The sequence below is a fragment of the Pseudophryne corroboree genome, chromosome 5 (genome assembly GCF_028390025.1).
Source record: "Pseudophryne corroboree isolate aPseCor3 chromosome 5, aPseCor3.hap2, whole genome shotgun sequence".
Taxonomy (NCBI): Eukaryota; Metazoa; Chordata; class Amphibia; order Anura; family Myobatrachidae; genus Pseudophryne; species Pseudophryne corroboree.
Window position 1 is genome coordinate 487,577,116 of NC_086448.1, and position 20,122 is coordinate 487,597,237.

Below are 20,122 nucleotides of genomic sequence, written 5' to 3' on the forward strand. Positions count from 1 at the left end.
TGCGCAATCCACCTATCCTGTCTGTGACTGCACCATCTAATAATCCCCTGGGAGGGTAAGGTGTGTTTCCAGGACTCTGTTTTCCCTGGTTGTGAATACCAACTCAGCCCATTGGTGGGATATGTTAATGTCACAAAGGATTGCTTGCAGGATGATGTGATAACCTTTCTTTTTATATATTTTGTGAGCGCAACATGTTACATGAAATTTGTTACTTTTTTAAGGATCTCTGCCCTATTGAATTCCTCAGTTTCTGTGTGTGGGAAAAAACTGTTTTATCTATAAGGCAAACACAGGCACACATATTTCATATTGTGAAGGAGAGGAGGAGGAAGAGGGATGTGAAGAAATCTTACCATCCTTGATCTTATTTTGAAAAATCTCTCCACTACAGTGTACACTTTTATCAAGGAGAGCGACTAAGTATAAATACATTTTTTTGTATTACTAGGACTTGATGCATGGAAGCAAGGTGAAGCTTCCTTTTGTATTTTCACTGGCTGATTTCTGGGACTTATTGCACACCCTAATACTACATATTGTTATTTAAAAGGGGATGCAGTCAATTTACATACAATCAAAATCCCGTCGGTCAAAATCCCGACAACCATTGACTTACGGTCAAAATCCCGACAAGTACAAAATCCCAACATGGTCAAAATACCGACATTTAAAATACCAACAATGTCAAAATACCGACATTTAAAAAGTCGAAAGGTCAAAAAGTCAACATGAGTTTTTCATGATCTTTTTATTGAAACCAACTTGTTCATACTTTACCATCCCAGTGGACCTTGAGGGGGAATATAATAGTGTGCCGAGTGCAGTGAGGAACCGCGCCCGAAGCATGGTGAGCACAGCGAGCCATGCGAGGGGACGCGGTACACTTTTATGGTGTCCATGTCAACCTATGTCGACATACACACCAAAAACAATGAAAAACCTGTGTCAACTTTTTCACCTGTTGACATTTTAAATGTCGGTATTTTGGCCTTGTCTGTATTTTAAATGTCGGTATTGTGACCTTGTCAAAATTTTGACCTTGTTTGGATTTTGACCGTTGGTCAATTGTTGTCGGGATTTTGACCGTCCGGATTTTGATTGTAGGTATTTCATACTGATCCCATCTAAAAGTATTAGCAACATGTAATGCTTGGCATGACGTCTCTAAACTGGAGGATAACACCTTGCCCACTACTAATCTCCCCTTAGAAGAAGTAGCACTACTTATCCCTAATTTACAATTTGACTCTTGGATGGATAGGGGTTTGATCCCTTTGAAGGAGGTAACCACTGCTGGACTCTAACAATCTTTTATTCAGATTCAGGAATTGTTCTCTGTTCTGGCTAGGGAGTTTTAGAAATATCTCCAACTATGTTACTGGTTGTTTAGTTCCACACAAACTCACTGTGGCTCCTCTATATATTTTTTATACAATTGTCAAACCATCCTATAGTGGTGGAATAATTTGGTGGCATAATCTTAAAGTGGGAGCTCAGAAACCACCTAAATTCCCTGCGCTGTTGAAGTGGGAGACAGACCTGTCTTGTACATTTATGGAAGAAGATTGGAGTTTGGAATTTCATACTTGCTTTTGATGATCTAAATGTGTTTCCCATGTTGAACAATTCTATTAACTCCTTCATAGATTATATTTAACCCAAGAGAAATTATGCATGATTTGATCCTTGACTTTTAACTAATGTTGGCGTAATTGTGGCCATGTGGGCACTTTATTACATATGTTTTGGTCCTGCCCAGCTTTATCTCCAAGGTTCAAAATGTTACCAAATCCCTTACTACTGTAGCTTTAATTTATATATGTCATGGGCACCTTAATAATAATAATAATAATAATAATAAATAATGATGATTATATATTGGGACATATCCTTATAACAACCAAACTTCTGATTGCTCATCATTGGTGTTCAGCAATTGTCCCAATTATAGATACTATAGACAGTCTCCCCCACAGTTACAGTATATCATTACTCTTGTGTAGGGAAAAAACATTACAGTGGTATATTTTTTATTTATTTTAACGATTTTACTTTTACAATTATAGTACAGTAACATTGATTTTTACATTTAGAAACATATGATGCAAAACAAATACAATGTTTTTCACTTATTTGTTTAGTCAAAATTAATGTGTATACAGTACCTTTATCTCTCTTGTTATTTATTAATGTATTTACAAGAAAAAAATCTTACTTTACCTATTGAGAAAAATTAGCATTTTACTGCCTTTACAGAAATCAAGAATATGACTGTACTTGCATTTTGTTATTTTTTTTTTTTTTAAATCTGTGTATTAGACCTGAAATATCAGTCTTCTTTAAAGTTGTTTGTAGGCTACAGTAATTAATCTACCAAGAAAAGTCTGTCCACTATTTATAAACAATTTGAGGTCTAAGCACTGAATTTGCTGATGCTGTGTACAACGACGACATAAATATAAATGGTAAAGTGAGTCTGCAGCAAATAACATAATTCTCACTTGATCAGCAACTTCCACAATACTGTGAAAATGTGTCTGATTGATCTTAGATAGTAGATGTTGGCTAGCTAGTTTTTATCTACAATTTACTATCTTACACTACTTCTACAGAAAGATAATGTGGCAGAAATAAATTGTGAAATACAGACACTAATAAGTTGAAAATAATAACATCCCTTTGGAATGTTTTAATTAAAACAGTGTTATGCCATATTATGATGTAAATCATTTAATATATGAGCAACTGTTTGCTTTATTTACTATACCTGCAATTAAAAAATTGTCTTCAATATTACATTATATTAATTTCTTGCACACATATGTTCTTGAAATTTCAGTTTTGTTTTGCAAATGCCTTAATAGATATATCTTACTCTTACTCATAAGTACTTGCAGATTTCTAGTCTGAAGGGGTAGTCAGATAAGTGAGGTGAGGGGCATGGTAAAAGTGAACAGAGCGGGGAGCATGATGGTGCAATTGCACCATTTTAGACCTGTCCACAGTATGAACTTACCCTGTTCAAGCTTTAAGTGAAATAGTATATGGGGGTGATTTATACCACTTTCACACCAGCCAAAATTTCCCAGGTTAATGCACATGAACGCGCATCAACCCAGGAAATTTCTCAGTGTGAAAGGGTACAGGGTCAAAATCTCGGGATTCCTGCCCCGGCATTTCAACCCTGCTATCTTCCAGGATTGGTCCCGGGATCTACCCGGGAACCTGGTCAGTGTGAACGGGAGCCGGGACAATGTGCCCCGGCTCCCGTTCACTCTCCATGTAGCAGGCGGTGCTTAGAGATCATGTGATCTCTTGCGCCACCCCCGCAGCGTCACCACTGACATCAGCAACCCGGCAATATGCCGGGCTGCTGACTGCAGTATGCAAGGGGTCTTACCCGGGAATGCCCCTGTATGATCCCGGGACCGTATTCTCGGGTAAGACCCGCAGTTTTGGGTATGAAAGGGGTATTAGAGTCACAAGCAATTTGGCTACATCTGGGTTGTTTTTAAAAATCCCTATGTATTCAGAGTTGGCTGCATCTATGCAGTCACATCACCCATGTCCACCTGCTTGTGTAAGTAGCCATCATAACTATCAGAGCAGATGTGCAGGACATATCTCATATCATCTGGATTACTGCATACTCCCATTTATGACTAGCACAAGATTTCTATCCAAATAGCAAAGAGCGATTACGTGTTTATAATATAGTGTACGGTATAATGTAAAATGACAAAAAATTACAGTATTTATAATAGATAGTATAAAATAAATGCAGGCACACACTGAATGTTTATAGGTTTGAATGTTTTAAGACTTTACTGTGGCTAGCAGGTAATGTTCTTTGTATTGTCCCAGAGCAGGCTTCAAAATTAACTGACTCTATGCTTTCCTTACCTTCTCCTGGTTGTCCATGCAGTCCATGGAACGATCCTGTCAGAAAGATAGGGATGTACTGTGTCCAACTGCAGCATGGTGGCTTGTAGTTATCAGATGCAGCTCTGCTCTGCTCTGGGTATTGCCAGCTGATGCCCAGTGCCCAGCACAATCATTATAACGCATTTTGCAGCTCTTGGCAACTTTGTCAAGGATGTTTGAAGGTGCCTTCTAGATCTCTTATTATAGATAAAAACATTTAACAAAAATGTATTGTTTCTTTCTAAAAATGTAAAATTCATAACCAGAAGTCCTTTAAGAATGAGTGTTAATCGTCTTAGTTGTTTAGAGAAACAATAAAGTTACTCACTGTTAAAAGTTTTTAACTATAAAAAAAGATCTATAGTGAGAGATCTATAATAAAGTCTTAAAAAGGCTATAAACATTCAGTGTGTGCCTGCATTTATTTTATGCTATTCATTATAGTTACTGTCATTTTTATGACATTTTACATTATACCATATGCTATATTATAAATACACAAGCACAGCTACTATTTTAAATATAATACTACTTGTTTTAACTAGCAGCTCTTTTACATATGAAGGCGCGAAGGTGCGATGCAAAAATATAGGGGCATGACTTTATGTGGATGGGCATGGCCACAGAATTCACATTACACCACACAGATGGACATATTGTACACATCAATCCACAGTAGAGACCATGATACACATTATGCCAGGTAGAGCCCCCATTATGCCAGGTAGAGCCCCTAATACACTTTACAACAGGTAGAGCCCACATTATGCCAGGTAGAGCCCACATTATGCCATATAGAGCCCCTGATACACATTACACCAGCTATAGCCCACATTATTCCAAGTAGAGCCCCTGATACAAATGACAGCAGGTAGAGCCCACATTATGCCAGGTAGAGCCTCGGTACACATTACACCAGGTAGAGCCCACATTACACCAAATAAAGTCCACATTATTCCAGGTAGAGCCCTGATACATATTATGCCAGGTAGGTACACATTATACCAGATAGAGCAACTGATACACATTATGCAAGGTAGAGCCCCTGATACACATTACACCAGGTAGAACCCACATTATGCTAGGTAAAGCCACTGATACACATTTCGCTACGTAGAGCCCACATTATGGCAGGTAGTGACTCTAATACACATTATGCCAGGTAGAGCCCACATTATGTCAAGTAGAGTCCCTGATACACATTATAACATGGAGGGAGAGAGTGAATGTGTGTGTGTGTGTGTGTGTGTGTGTGTTCTACTTTTTTTACTATACAGCAATAGCTGGAAGCCAGAAGTCAGGAGAAGTGCAGAGTCATAAGCTACAGTGCTGCACACATATAACAACTAGATGGCCACTGCAGCTTCTACCAATTACAGACATCGAAGCACTGTGTCTGTTTCCCTTACCTATTTGTCCCTGTTCCATCTCCTCGGAGCGCACAACTTTCCTTACTATACAGCAATAGTGGAAGCCTGAAGCTGGGAGTAGCACAACATCACAAGCTACAGTGCTGCACACCTGTAACAGCTAGCCGGGCACTGCAGCTACTACCATTGACAGATTCTGCAGTGCAGAACCTCAGGGGTGTTGCTGGTGGTCCTACGCCCACAGTGCATTTGTGCTGTGTGCCAGGCACCGCTGGCACTCACCTAGTTATGGCCCTGGTCACTTATTACCCTTCATCAGTTAACTCTATGTTAAGTGAATTGCTACTGAAACATCACCTACAAATGCATTTACACATATTACCCATAAACACAGAAAAAAATATGGAAGCTATTTTCTCTGTCTCCAGAGTACCTACAGAAACCACCATAGAGTATGAAAGATTTTTTAATCAATTCCTTAAACTTGAAAAAAAACTATGCGCTTGAAATGAAACAATGGCGGGAAATCTCCACCTTATCTAACTACTGTATATGGAACAAGAACCAATATTAAAGAAATAAATGGCAATAATATGCTATTATCAAATAGCAATCACTATCAGAAGTGGATCAAAAATATCCCTGGAGGACAATTGTGATTATTAAAATGGTGCACAGAGGATCCCACATTTTCCAAGAACTGAAACACAAATTCAAGTAGAAGGGATATAATCATAATGAGAATCAGTTTTATTGGCCAGGTGTACTTGTGTATACTAGGAATTTGTCTTCGGTTTGCTATACAACAGCCATGTAGGTAACATAAAAGCAGGTGGTCGGGGGTGGGGTGGCAAGTAAAGCCATACAGATTGGAATACTTTAGGGACATAAGTGAGTTACATGTACGTCTAGTCAGTCAATGTTCAGAAGTTAAGCAGGAAGACCGCTTGGGGAAAGAAACTTTTAAGGCTTCTGGTGGACATGGTGGGGACGGTCCTGTACCATCTGCCTGAAGGCAGCAAGTTAAACATGCTGGTCCTTTACTATCTTCATTGTCCGCTTTTTAGCTCTAGACAGGTACACTAATGGCCTCTTCTTCTAAATCACCTTGCGTACGCCCGTGCAAATGGATCCTTCGCACCATCCCGTCGCTGACCACCGATGCCCGTTGTAGCCGTCCGACGTGCATCTGCATTATGGATCAGATGCATGCGCAGTTAAGATCTGAACAAAAATGCACAGCAGCGATCAGATCTGATTTAGGCCCAATGTGTGCAGAGGGGTGTGTGATAATATATATATATGTATATGTATATATATATTTATAGTTTAATGACATAATATTTCACACTTTCCCATAATATCACCCACTTTCCTTGGTGGCTCTTCATAAATTCTCGCTCAGCGTGCTTGTAGGGCTGGAGCTGGTCCTGGAGATGAATATATATTATCTTGTTATTACAGTAATTTACTAGGTTTATTATATATGGGGCCTTATTCAGCAACAGTTGCAGTTTTGGTAATATTGCAACACTGCAACTGCTGATGAACATATGCTGGGGGCTGCTCTGCACAAAGCAAGGCCACCCAGCATGCTAAGTGGTTGCCAACCTGCCCCCATTTTCCCCGCAATGCCACATCACCATCCTGCAAAGTCCTCTGCTTGTCAATCAGGCTGAGGTGTTCGCATCAATGCAATGCAATCGTATTGCCAGGCCTGTGCATGCACTGCACGGGACCTGTGCATGCGCACTGGGCCGAGTTTCAGCAATTTCATGTTAACAAACAGTGCTGACTAAGGCCCACGATACAGAACTTTAGTTATATGTCTTCTATATACAGTATCTCTTGTTTGTATGTAAAAGGGAAAAGATATAATTTCTGATGAATTTACTGTATAAACTGTTTCAGAACTGATTATACAGAGAGAGAGATAATAGTTCTTAATTACTGCAAGAATTTATAGATACAGTATGCACAGCAGGTAGTCAGGACAAACAGGGGGTCGAAATGGGCCCTGACATGCACATGACAGAGGCACACGCGCCGCTAAAGGGGGCATGCAGATACTAGCAATGGTGACGTGCTGTGAGTCAAGGGGGCGTGGGCTCGCAGCACCCCCCCATTTCCATGGAAACAGGTGGGGGCATGCCACGAGTCAGGGGGTGTGAACTCACGACACACTTACATTTCCATGGTGACAGGAGGGGGGCTGGGGAGCATCCACAACAGAGAGCCGGAGGCTCTCTGAATAACATACTACTCTATGAATAACAGTACCAGCCTACCAGCCCATCGGCCCTGATGCACAGTATCTCCCTATTATATATACAGTGTATCCAGAAAGTATTCGCAGCGCTTCACTTTTTCCACATTTTGTTATGCTACATCCTTATTCCAAAATGGAATAAATTCATTTTTGGCCTCAAAATTCTACACACAATACCCCATAATGACAACGTGAAAAAAGTTTTTTTGAGATTTTTGCAAATTTAAAAAAAATGAAAACTTAGAAACAATATGTACATAAGTATTCACAGCCTTTGCCATGAATCTTAAAATTGAGCTCAGGTGCATCCTGTTTCCACTAATAATCCTTGAGACGTTCCTACAGCTAGAGTGGAGTCCACCTGTGGTAAATTCAGTTGATTGGACATGATTTGGAAAATACACACCTGTCTATATAAGGTCCCACACTTGACAGCGCATGTCTGAGCACAAACTAAGCATGAAGTCAAAGGAATTTGGGGCAGTACGGATGGTGTAATGGTTAGCATTACTGCCTCACAGCACTGAGGTCAAGGGTTCGATTCCCACCATGGCCCTAACTGTGCGGAGTTTGTATATTCTCCCCGTACTTGCATGGGTTTCCTCCGGGTACTCCGGTTTCCTCCCACAATCCCAAAAAAATATACTGGCAGGTTAATTGGCTCCCAACAAAATTAACCCTAGCATGAATGTGTCTGTGTTCATGTGGTAGGGAATATAGCTTGTAAGCTCCACTGGAGCAGGGACTGATGTGAATGGGCAAATATCTCTGTAAAGCGCTGCGGAATATGTGTGCGCTATATAAATAACTGGTAATAATAATAATAATAATAATAATAATAATAATAAAGGAATTGTCTGTAGATCTCCGAGAAAGGATTGTTTCGAGGCACAAATCTGGGGAAGGGTACAGAAAAATATCTGCTGCTTTAAAGGTCCCAATGAGTACAGTGGCCTCTATCATCTGTAAATGGAAGAAGTTCAGAACCAATAGGACTCTTCCTAGAGCTGGCCGGCCATCTAAACTGAGCTTTAGGGGAAGAAGGGCCCTAGTCAGGGCGGTGACCAAGAACCCGATGGTCACTCTGCCAGAGCTACAACTTTCCTCTGTGGAGAGAGGAGAACCTTCCAGAAGGACAACCATCTCTACAGCAATCCACCTACCATACCTGTATGGTAGAATGGCCAGACGGGAGCCACTCCTTAATAAAAAGCACATGGCAGCCCGCAAGGAGTTTGCCAAAATGCACCTGAAAGACTCTCAGACCACGAGAAACAAAATGATCTGGTCTGATGAGACAAAGATTGAAATCGTTGGCATAAATGTCAGGTGTCATATTCAAAGGAAACCACACTGTGAATGTCCTTGAGTGGCCCAGCCAGAGCCCAGACTTGAATCTGATTGAACATCTCTGGAGAGATATGAAAATGGATGTGCACCGATGCTTCCCATTCAACCTGATGGATCTTGAGAGGTGCTGCAAAGAGGAATGGGCAAAACTGGCCAAAGATAGGTGTGCCAAGCTTGTGGCATCATATTTAAAAATACTTGAGGCTGTAATTGCTGCCAAAGCTGCATTAACAAAGTATTGAGCAAAGGCTGTGAATACTTAAGTACATGTGAGTTCTTATTTTTTTATTTTTAATACATTTGCAAAAATTTCTAAAAAATTGTCATTATGGGGTACTGTGTGTAGCATTTTAAGGGAAAGATGAATTTATTCCATTTTGGAATAAGGCTGTAACATAAAAAAAATTGGAAAAAGTGAAGCGCTGTGAATACTTTCCAGATGAACTGTATGGTAGATACTATATGTGAGCAGACACTCATATTTAGTTTTTGGTATTGGTTTTGACTCTAAAACCATTTTCTTACTTTGGCTGTGGTTTTGGCTCTGTCCAACTTTTTTGTGTGTTTTGGTTTTGGTATTGGTGTTTAATTTCATTAAAATGATAAAAAATTGGTAATCATTTAATTTGCAGGTCAATTTCATAGATGTATACTTCAGAACATTTCATTTCAAATTTTTCATCAATATTGCACAAAAGCTGCAGGGAACTGGCTGTTTAAACTTAGGGCCAAATTCAGACCTGAACTGCAAAATTGTTCTCTAATGGGCAAAACCATGTGCACTGTGGAGCGGGGGGTTGGGGGTGGGGGGGTTAGGGCAGATATAACACGTGCAGAGAGGGTTAGATTTGTATGGGTTGTTTTATTTCTGTGTAGTGTAAATACTGTCTGCTTTATTTTTACACTGCAATTTCTGTTTCAGGTTAAACACGCCTCACCTAAATCTAAAGGGCCCTACACACTTGCTGATATTACTGAAAGATATGAACAATCTCGTTCATTAATGAACGAGATACCGTTCATATCTTTTAGTGTGGAGGCAGCAATGATGAACGATCCGTGGCCCCGCGCTCATTCATCGTTGGTGCCCCGTCGCTTGTGCATGCAGGCCAATATGGAAGATCTTGTCCATATTTGCATGCACTGATTTGGATTTGGGTGATGGGGGGAGTGAAGATACTTCACTCCCCCCATCACCGCATCACCCCCCCCCCCCGCAGCTGGGTCGCCCCTCGGCAGCTCGGCGGTGGATCTGCCAATGTGTAGTGCCCATAACTCTCTCTGCAGATGTTATATCTGCCCCACCTGCACTGCACATGGTTTTGCCCACTAGAAAACAATTTTGCTACTGTGATCATGTTTGAATTAGGCCCTTAGTGCTAGAGCAGCATACAATATGTATTGATATAAGCAAGGTCCTTTTGTGATGCACACAAAATTTAAATGGTGTCAGATTTAGAGGACAGTTCTTTTTTAAAAGTAGAAACTGATGATGTTGAAAATACTGCATCAAGTATAGCGGACTCAGCATTGTTTGATGATGCTGTGACAGTGGGAATAGTACAGCATCTTTAACAGACTGAATATGTGTGTGATGTGCATTTTAATCGCCCATACTGTAGTTTGATCTAAGAAAAACAGAACATTGTGGTATCAATTGAAGCTTATAAAATATTTACGTGTATTAGGGAACCTAATGAAAGAGGTCTGTATTGACCCAATGGAGAACAAGGTTGGTTCCTGGAGGCGATCACTGCCTTTTGTCAATGGCTCTACCTGTAACTGTAATTAGTCATATTTAAATGAACATTAAATTGATGGAATTGCTAACAAATTAGTCGACACCACATCTCAGCACAAGAGTCTCCTTGTAAGTGTCAATTCAATTGTTTAGTTTTTGCTTCCAAGGGTTTTTTTTGTTTTGTAAGTATGTTCATGCGCAGTCTATCAAGCTAGAAGTTGGAGTAGATTTACTGGGCAACACAGAATTAAATGGAGATCTAGATAGTAAATGTCTGCAGCAGCAATCTGTGAGATACTGTATTGCGAACCTCACAAACAGAAATTTATAAAGTGAATATATTGCTGCACTGACATCTAATATTCAAGTTAATAGACCAATGTAAAAAAATAAATAATTATTATTAAGATAAATTTAAATAAACAACAATTTTCATTAATCTTCCAGTTAATGCTCTATCCTAAAACTCAAGGACAATAAAACATAGACAGTTTTTTCAATACATACTGATACTGATACATTTATTGTCATTATCAAACAAAGTTGACAACAAAATTCAATTTGTACAACACACCAAGCAATAATAATATAAAAAATATATATAGGACATAGTTATAAAAAAGCATACAATAACACACATTAGAGATGACACATTATTCACAATGAGTGTTTAGCATGCGCACGGCAGTTGTAAAGAATCTGTACCATAGACAAGTTGTGCGTGCCTTCAAGGATCTAAAACGCTTACCAGAGGGCAACTTAGTAAAAAGATATTCAGACGGATGACTGGAATTAGACAGTATACTCCTAGCTCTATTTATCAGTCTTGCTGCAAAGAGATCTTTAACAGTGTGCAGCTGGACCCCAATAAATTTACTAGCTGAACGAACCAAGCTCTCCAACTCTCCTTGCTCACGGATGGTACAGTTTCCATACCAAACTACGATTCCATAAGTTAAAACACTCTCAATAGCACATCTATAAAAATTAATTAACCTACCAATGCCCACACTTGCAACCTTAATACTGCGAAGGAAAAATAAGCGTTGGTGTATCTTTTTAACTATTGCCTGGGTATTAACCACCCACGGTAAACTGGAGGAAACATGGATGCCTAAAAATGTAAAAGAATGAGCAACTTCAATATTTAACCCATTTATAAATACCGGGAGTAGTGAAAAATCACAGCTACGTCTGACATACATCACCAGTTCCTTGGTTTTAACCACATTTAATTGAAGGTGATTAACCTCCCTCCAGGCCACCAAATTCTCAATTTCCCTGCGAAAACTTGCCTCATTCTCACCAGAAATAAATCCAATTACTCCTATGTCATCCGTAAATTTTATGATTTGCACACTGTCAGAGGAAGACACGCAATCATGGGTAAATAGCGAGTAAAGAAGAAGACTTAGGGGATCATTCTGACCCGATCGCATGCTGCAGTTTATCGCAGCGGTGCGATCGGGTCAGACCTGCGCATGTGCCAGCGCTGCAGTGCGCCGGCGCATGCCAGACGGCCGAAGGCCATTGCTGCGCTACGATCGCCTCTGCCTGATTAGAATTAGAATTTGACGGCAGATAAGAACCACTTGGCCCATCTAGTCTGCCCATTTTTTTTATCATTTAGGTAATCGCAAACCTTTTTGAACCTTAATTCTTTGTAAGGATATTCATATGCCTATCCCAAGCATGTTTAAATTGCTCTACAGTCTTAGCCTCTACCACCTCTGATGGGAGGCTATTCCACTGATCTACTACCCTTTCTGTGAAATAATTTTTCCTTAAATTTCCCCTGAACCTGCCTCCCTCCAGTTTCAGTGTATGTCCTCGAGTTCTAATACTTCTCTTCCTTTGAAGAATGTTTCCCTCCTGAACTTTGTGAAAACCTTTGGTATATTTGATTGACAGGCAGAGGCGGTCGCTGGGCAGGGGGAGCAGAACAGAGGCGTTTGGCCGCCATTTTGTGGGCGTGGTCTGGCCAATGCAGGCGTGGCCGGACCGTGCTGGGGGCGGGCCGCAGCAGCTGCGTGACATCACACGCAGCTGCTGCGGGCCAGGGAGCAATGAGTAACTCCCAGCCAGCACGCTAAAGCTGCGCTGGCCGGGAGCTACTGCTAAAGTGCAAAAGCATCGCCACTGTGCGATGCTTTTGCACTTCTGCGGGGGGGGCGGCACTGACATGCGGGGTGGGATAGCCCTGTGCTGTGCGTACCCCCACATGTCTATGGTCATGATCGTAGACCTGCAAAATTTTGCAGGGCTACGATCAACTCAGAATCACCCCCTTAGTACACAACCTTGTGGGACACCTGTACTAATAGTTACAATCTTAGATAAAAGGTTACCATATTTGCTGTCATTTATTTTACTGTAACATTCACTTTAAAATTAGCAGCATCTGCACCTACTTGATCCTGATGAATATACTTGTATGAAAATAAAATATTTGTTACAATCATAATCTGGCTTTTAGAATAAAGCAACTTCAGCAATCTTACAGTGGTGGTTGACCAATATAATTAAGACAGCTGAGCTCTCAAATCAGTAGTATAAGTGCTCCTGTGTCTCTTTAGTAAGATGTTCTTGTTTGTGATTAATAGAATGACAAAAATAGAATAGTACAATTTTAATAACAAGATTGAAACAGTTTTTTAGGAGATGCAAGGAAAACTTGATAATTGATTTTGTTTAATTTGTACAACAGTATTTTACTAAAAATGATTGAAATAAATAAGATTTGTATAAACTCATTGATAATTAGGAGAAATTTGAAACTACAAAAGATCTCATCCAACTGAGAGATGGTAAAATACACCTAAAAAAGTCTAAAACAGACTGAGGGTGTTACCCTTAAACCTTTAAAAAAATGATCAACTTTATATTAGGATGTAAGAAATTAAGATGTTTATATGGTTTTTAATGGGTTTGGTGGGCATTACACGTTTCTTTTTTTATTATAAATAATCAAAGAATGACTTACTTGTTGAATCATTTTGTGGGCAATATAGACCCGTAGTCAAATATCCTTTGCTATTTTGTTCTGTTTGGCTGGAACAGGTCTTTATCATGGTATCCTCATTAGCAAGGAGTTCTAATGTTTGGATACGATGCTGAAGTGAAAGTGTTGCAGACTTGTGATAAGAGCCCCCTCACCTTGCATCTTGCACCATCCATTTTCATACAAATGAAGACTGCATCCTGTATGTGTAATGCTCTACAGAGCCTTAGCTGCCTACACCTGGAGCACCACCTTCCGTCAGTGCCTTCAAGGGGGAGGGGAACCAAGGTGCTGACAGACATGGCATTGCAGAGCATTATATGAACAGCATGCAGCCTTCTTTTTTATTATTTATCATTTAATATTAAGTTTATTTAAAATTGTAACACTTAGTAACATGAAATGTGAATCTATAACTGTGTAGACAATTATTTTCAAAATGGTATACTGTACCTCCAAATTTCAGCAAACAAACTGATAAAATGAAACATACTGACTGGACTTGTCCTTGGGCCCGCAATGCACACCTTGAATTTGAAAAATCTTAAGTAATTTAATTTTACAAACCACCGGACACTTTGCTGCACCAGAGAGAATAGGAATGTTTCAGATTACAGAAAGTGTTGGTCTTTTTGGGGCAGCCACAAAAGCAATAAACACAGTAAATAACATAACATGTTTGCTCTTGTTTTAAAATAAAACTAAATGGTATATTTAAATTGTATTGTATATAATATATATATATATAGATAGATAGATAGATAGATAGATAGATAGATAGATAGATAGATAGATAGATAGATATGTGGAATCTTGGAGAGGGCGGCACTCAGAGACTTGAACAGCAAAAGGTGAATATCAAAACCCTGCAGGGCAACCTTTATTGTGACATTAAAGGTTGCCCTGCGGGGTTTTGATATTCACCTTTTGCTGTTCAAGTCTCTGAGTGCCGCCCTCTCCAAGATTCCACATATTGTTCAGTGGCTCAAAAAAAAAAAAAAAAGCCCTGAAGGGAAGGCACCTGAGCAAGATTTCTAGCATCAGACCGGAGTGCCGGGGTTCCAGTGTTGTAGATAGATATATATATATATAGATAAAGATATACACTGCTCAAAAAAAAAATAAAGGGAACACTTAAACAACACAATGTAACTCCAAGTCAATCACACTTCTGTGAAATCAAACTATCCACTTAGGAAGCAACACTGATTGACAATCAATTTCACATGCTGTTGTGCAAATGGAATAGACAACAGGTGAAAATTATAGGCAATTAGCAAGGCACCCCCAATAAAGGTGTGGTTCTGCAGGTGGTGACCACAGACCACTTCTCAGCTCCTATGCTTTCTGGCTTATGTTTTGGTCACTTTTGAAAGCTGGCGATGCTTTCACTCTAGTGGTAGCATGAGACGGAGTCTACAACCCACACAAGTGGCTCAGGTAGAACAGCTCATCCAGGATGGCACATCAATGCGAGCTGCGGCAAGAAGGTTTGCTGTGTCTGTCAGCGTAGTGTCCAGAGCATGGAGGCGCTACCAGGTGACAGGCCAGTATATCAGGAGACGTGGAGGAGGCCGAAGAAGGGCAACAACCCAGCAGTAGGACCACTACCTCCGCCTTTGTGCAAGGAGGAACAGGAGGAGCACTGCCAGAGCCCTGCAAAATGACCTCCAGCAAGCCACAAATGTGCATGTGTCTACTCAAACGATCAGAAACAGAATCCATGAGGGTGATATGAGGGCCCGACGTTCACAGGTGGGGGTTGTTCTTACAGCCCAACACCGTGCAGGACATTTGCCATTTGCCAGAGAACACCAAGATTGGCAAATTCGCCACTGGTGCCCTGTGTTCTTCACAGATGAAAGCAGGTTCTCACTGAGCACATGTGACAGACGTGACAGAGTCTGGAGATGTCAAGGAGAACATTCTGCTGCCTGCAACATCCTCCAGCATGACCGGTTTGGCAGTGGGTCAGTAATGGTGTGGGGTGGCATTTCTTTGGGGGGCCACACAGCCCTCCATGTGTTCGCCAGAGGTAGCCTGACTGCCATTAGCTACCAAGATGAGATCCTAAGACACCTTGTGAGACAATATGCTGGTGCTGTTGGCCCTGGGTTCCTCCTAATGAAAGACAGTGCTAGACCTCATGTGGCTGGAGTGTCTCAGCAGTTCCTGCAAGACGAAGGCATTGATGCTATGGACTGGCCCGCCCGTTCCCCAGACCTGAATCCAATTGAGCACTTCTGGGACATCATGTCTCGCTCCATCCACCAACGCCACGTTGCACCACAGACTGTCCAGGAGTTGGCGGATGCTTTAGTCCAGGTCTGGGAGGAGATCCCTCAGGAAACCATCCGCCACCTCATCAGGAGCATGCCCAGGCGTTGTAGGGAGGTCATAGAGGCACGTGGAGACCACACACACTACTGAGCCTCACCCCTGCTGGAATCTAGTCTTATATATGCATTTTTTTGAATGTTCAATTTGCTAAATACCAATTTCTCTATATTTTTGGGTAAACATCTTCTATGTAAATGTTATATGTTTTTTAAAAAACTCTTTCAGAATACACGCTGGAGGTTTGGCAGCTTAAGCACTCAAAACTACTGTGTACAACCTACTTCAAACTTCATTCTTTCCCTACCAGAATCCAAATTCTGTGATGCTAATATGTGTATCATCATTATTAAAGTATTCCTAAACCATTCTACAATTGGCACTGCATCACAATGAGAGTGTCACTTTCAAACTTGGATATTTAATATATGCCTGTCCGTATGTAATATCATCATCTATGAATCTGTGTGAAAAATTTTCCTGTCATTAATATTACACCTATTATTACTAGTGATAGCAGCAATAGTAGAAGCTGTAGCAGATGCTGTGACACTTGATACCTGGTCCATTAACTTTCTTACATGGATCTCTTTACATGATTTAAGATCTGAGTAATTTCGAAAAAAATCATGACATAGGACTTAAACCTAGGATCAAGAATAGTTGAAAAAAAAAATGGAATCATCATTCTATAAGATCTTGCATACCCTTGGGTCATTGAGAAGAGAATAAAGACATTGATCCACTAGGACAACAAACTTTGCAGAATTGCATGCTTTCATCATATTGTACTTCAGCTTCCCACAAGTCTACTCAAGAAGTTGAATTAGGGATATAACCTGACTCATGCTAGCAGTGCCAGAGCTCACCTTGTTACATTTTTAACTTGCTTTAGAAGCTTGCATATGACTGAAAGGATTCTCCATTGTGCTGCAGTAAGGTAACATGTCTCCCCTCTACCTATATTATGGTTAGATGGGTAGTCATTGACGGCTTGCTGCTGTTCCTCCAAATTGGTCAATAATTTGTTGAATTCCACCTTTTTAATACTTGATGATATGTCAGGTAATTTTTTTTTTACCTGTGAAGCAATTTTCTACAGGCTGCTGCAGAATGCCAAAAATGCCCTGACATTTTACAGGCCACAGAGAGCATCTCCTGCAAAGACATTTCTTTTTTGAGGAAATTTTAAATCACCAAGTTCATTGTGTGGGCAAAGCACTGTATATAGGGGGTTATTCCGCGTTGATCGCTTGCTGCCAATTTTCGCTGCGCAGTGATCAGTTAAGAAAATGGAAAAACTGCACATGCGTATGCACCGCAATGTGCACGAACGTCATATGGCTACAAACAGCATCGTTGCTGTGCAATGATTCTAGCGAAGAATCCATTCGCACAACCGATCGCAAGGAGAATGACAGGAAGAGGGCGTTTATGGGTGTCAACTGACCGTTTTCTGGGAGTGGTAGGGAAAACGCAGGCGTGTCCAGGCGTTTGCAGGGCAGGTGTCTGACATCAATTCCGGGACCTCCGTCACTAGGATCATTGCACAGAATAAGTAACTTAAGGGCTGGTCTTGTTTTGCATAAATTATTTTTGTACCGCTCGGCTGCACATGCAATTGCACACCTGCAAAGCGAAAATACACTCCCCCGTGGGTGGCGAATATGCATTTGAACAGCTGCAAAAAGTAGCTAGCGAGCGATCAACACGGAATGAGGGCCATAGTACATTCCCTTTTTTTCTTCCCAATACAGGTTGAGTCTCCCTTATCCAAAATGCTTGGGACCAGAGGTATTTTGGATATGGGATTTTTCCGTATTTTGGAATAATTGCATACCATAATGAGATATCATGGTGATAGGACCTAAATCTAAGCACAGAATGCATTTATGTTACATATACACCTTATACACACAGCCTGAAGGTCATTTAATACAATATTTTTAATAACTTTGTGTATTAAACAAAGTGTGTCTACATTCACACAATTCATTTATGTTTCATATACACCTTATATACACAGCCTGAAGGTCATTTAATACAATATTTTTAATAACTTTGTGTATTAAACAAAGTTTGTGTACATTGAGCCATCAAAAAACAAAGGTTTCACTATCTCACTCTCACTCAAAAAAGTCCGTATTTCGGAATATTCCGTATTTCGGAATATTTGGATATGGGATACTCAACCTGTATAACACTAGTGTAAAGCTAGGTACACACTGTACAACTATCCGGCAGATAATCTGCAAGATCTGGCTGGTTGGAATGAAAATTTGGTAATGGATGAGAGCAAATGACAATCGACCAATTGCTCCTAAACCCTGGAAAACGAACAAAACCTGACATTCATACAAATGAGTTAAACACAATTTTAACCAACTTGTATGAACGACTGTTTTGTCCGTTTTCCAGTGTTTGGAAGCAAATGGTCGATTGTCATTTGCTCTCAACCATTACCAAATTTTAATTCCAACCAGCTAGATCTGGCAGATTGTCTGCCAGATAATTGTATAGTGTGTACCTAGCATTATCCTCAAAAATAATGCAGAAACTCATATAATGCAATAAACTTTATTATACATAAATCTTAAAAACGTATATATTCTGTGTACCAAATGGGAAGATTTTCAAATGCTTATCTAATATATCCTGAAAGTTGTCCAAACACTTGCTGCCCCTGGATACTCTACCTGCAATACCAGCTCCACATCAGTGACAAAAGCTTGGCACTGCATCATAAAGGGGAAGATGTACTAAGCAGTGAAAACAGTGGAGAAGTTGGTTACTAATGTGACTCTCTTATAGATAGCTCTGTAATGATGTATATTAGTCCTAATTTGTATACACTAGTCTTGATTTGTATACAGTAGTCCTGATTTGTTACCATGCAGGCAGTATTTTATTCTTTGATTATAGGATGCTGAAGGGAGGCAAGGCAAATTCTGTGCGGTCTCGGAATACCTGACAGACACCGGTCCAGCGAGTGATGTCAGAGGGATACCAGACTCAGCAGTGAGTGAGCATGCACTGGGTGTTGAACTGTTTGTCATCTAATGTACAAATGTAAAAAAATTTACTAATTCCTAATGAAAATTTGGATAGTATTGAAATGTTGAACAGTGACAGAGGCAGGGCATCCTCTTCACTGCAGTGATATACTGGGAGTGTCCACCTCACAATGCATCACAGCCCAGTGGTGCACTCTCTTTCACTTTGTACCCTAATTTTCTCTGCACCCAAAAAAGCTGAGGATAGAGCAGTTCAGTGAGTTGTATCCTTTTCTATTTGACATAATAATATGGTCAAAGTTAAGTGAGGTAAGGATTTTTGGGGAATCGATGGTAAAATGAAGTTCTATGGTGTGATGGGGTGAGTTATGAGAAGAGATAGGGGGGTATGACGATGAGAAGGAAGATTGGGGACAAGACTATATTGTTAGACATGCCCGACCGCACAGAGTATTGCTTTAAAGCTTTCCCTGAGTACACACCATAATGAAATGTAGTGTGTATGCCAATGGTATTGTTCAAAATGCTTTCACTATATTTTAACCTTTTTTTATATGAAGCTATTAGTCCGTGGTACCAGAAGGAGAGCAGAGCTACTCAGCATTGGACCAGTCATGTCGCAGGTGCAGGGGCATGAACATTGTCTGCACCTCCCTAGAGGACAAGGCTTTAAGATGAGGGTTGTGATATTATCACTTAATATATGGAAGAGTTTCTATGCCTGCCATGTCTACTATTATGAGTTCTGTTTAAGCATACACTTTCATTAGTGGCTTGGCCTTCGGTACTGTATATTGCTCAATTTGCAAATTAATATACAGATATTCTCAGTTTCATTGTACCCATAACATTTTGCAGGTGCGACTGGTTCACTTCAATTAGTGTGACCGCCTAAGGGTACGTGCAAGCAGACAAACCTGCAATCTATAGGAAATGCATTGGGCGATTACAGGTGCAACTGTTCACACCGTGGCGCATCTAGATGCTGTCTCAATGTGTGTGCACTTGCACTTGCAGACACACTGCGGCATCGATGGGAGACACATATTAGTAAATCTCCATAGTAATTGATAATTATTAAGATTCTAGAATGTCCTTAAGCCTTTTATCTGT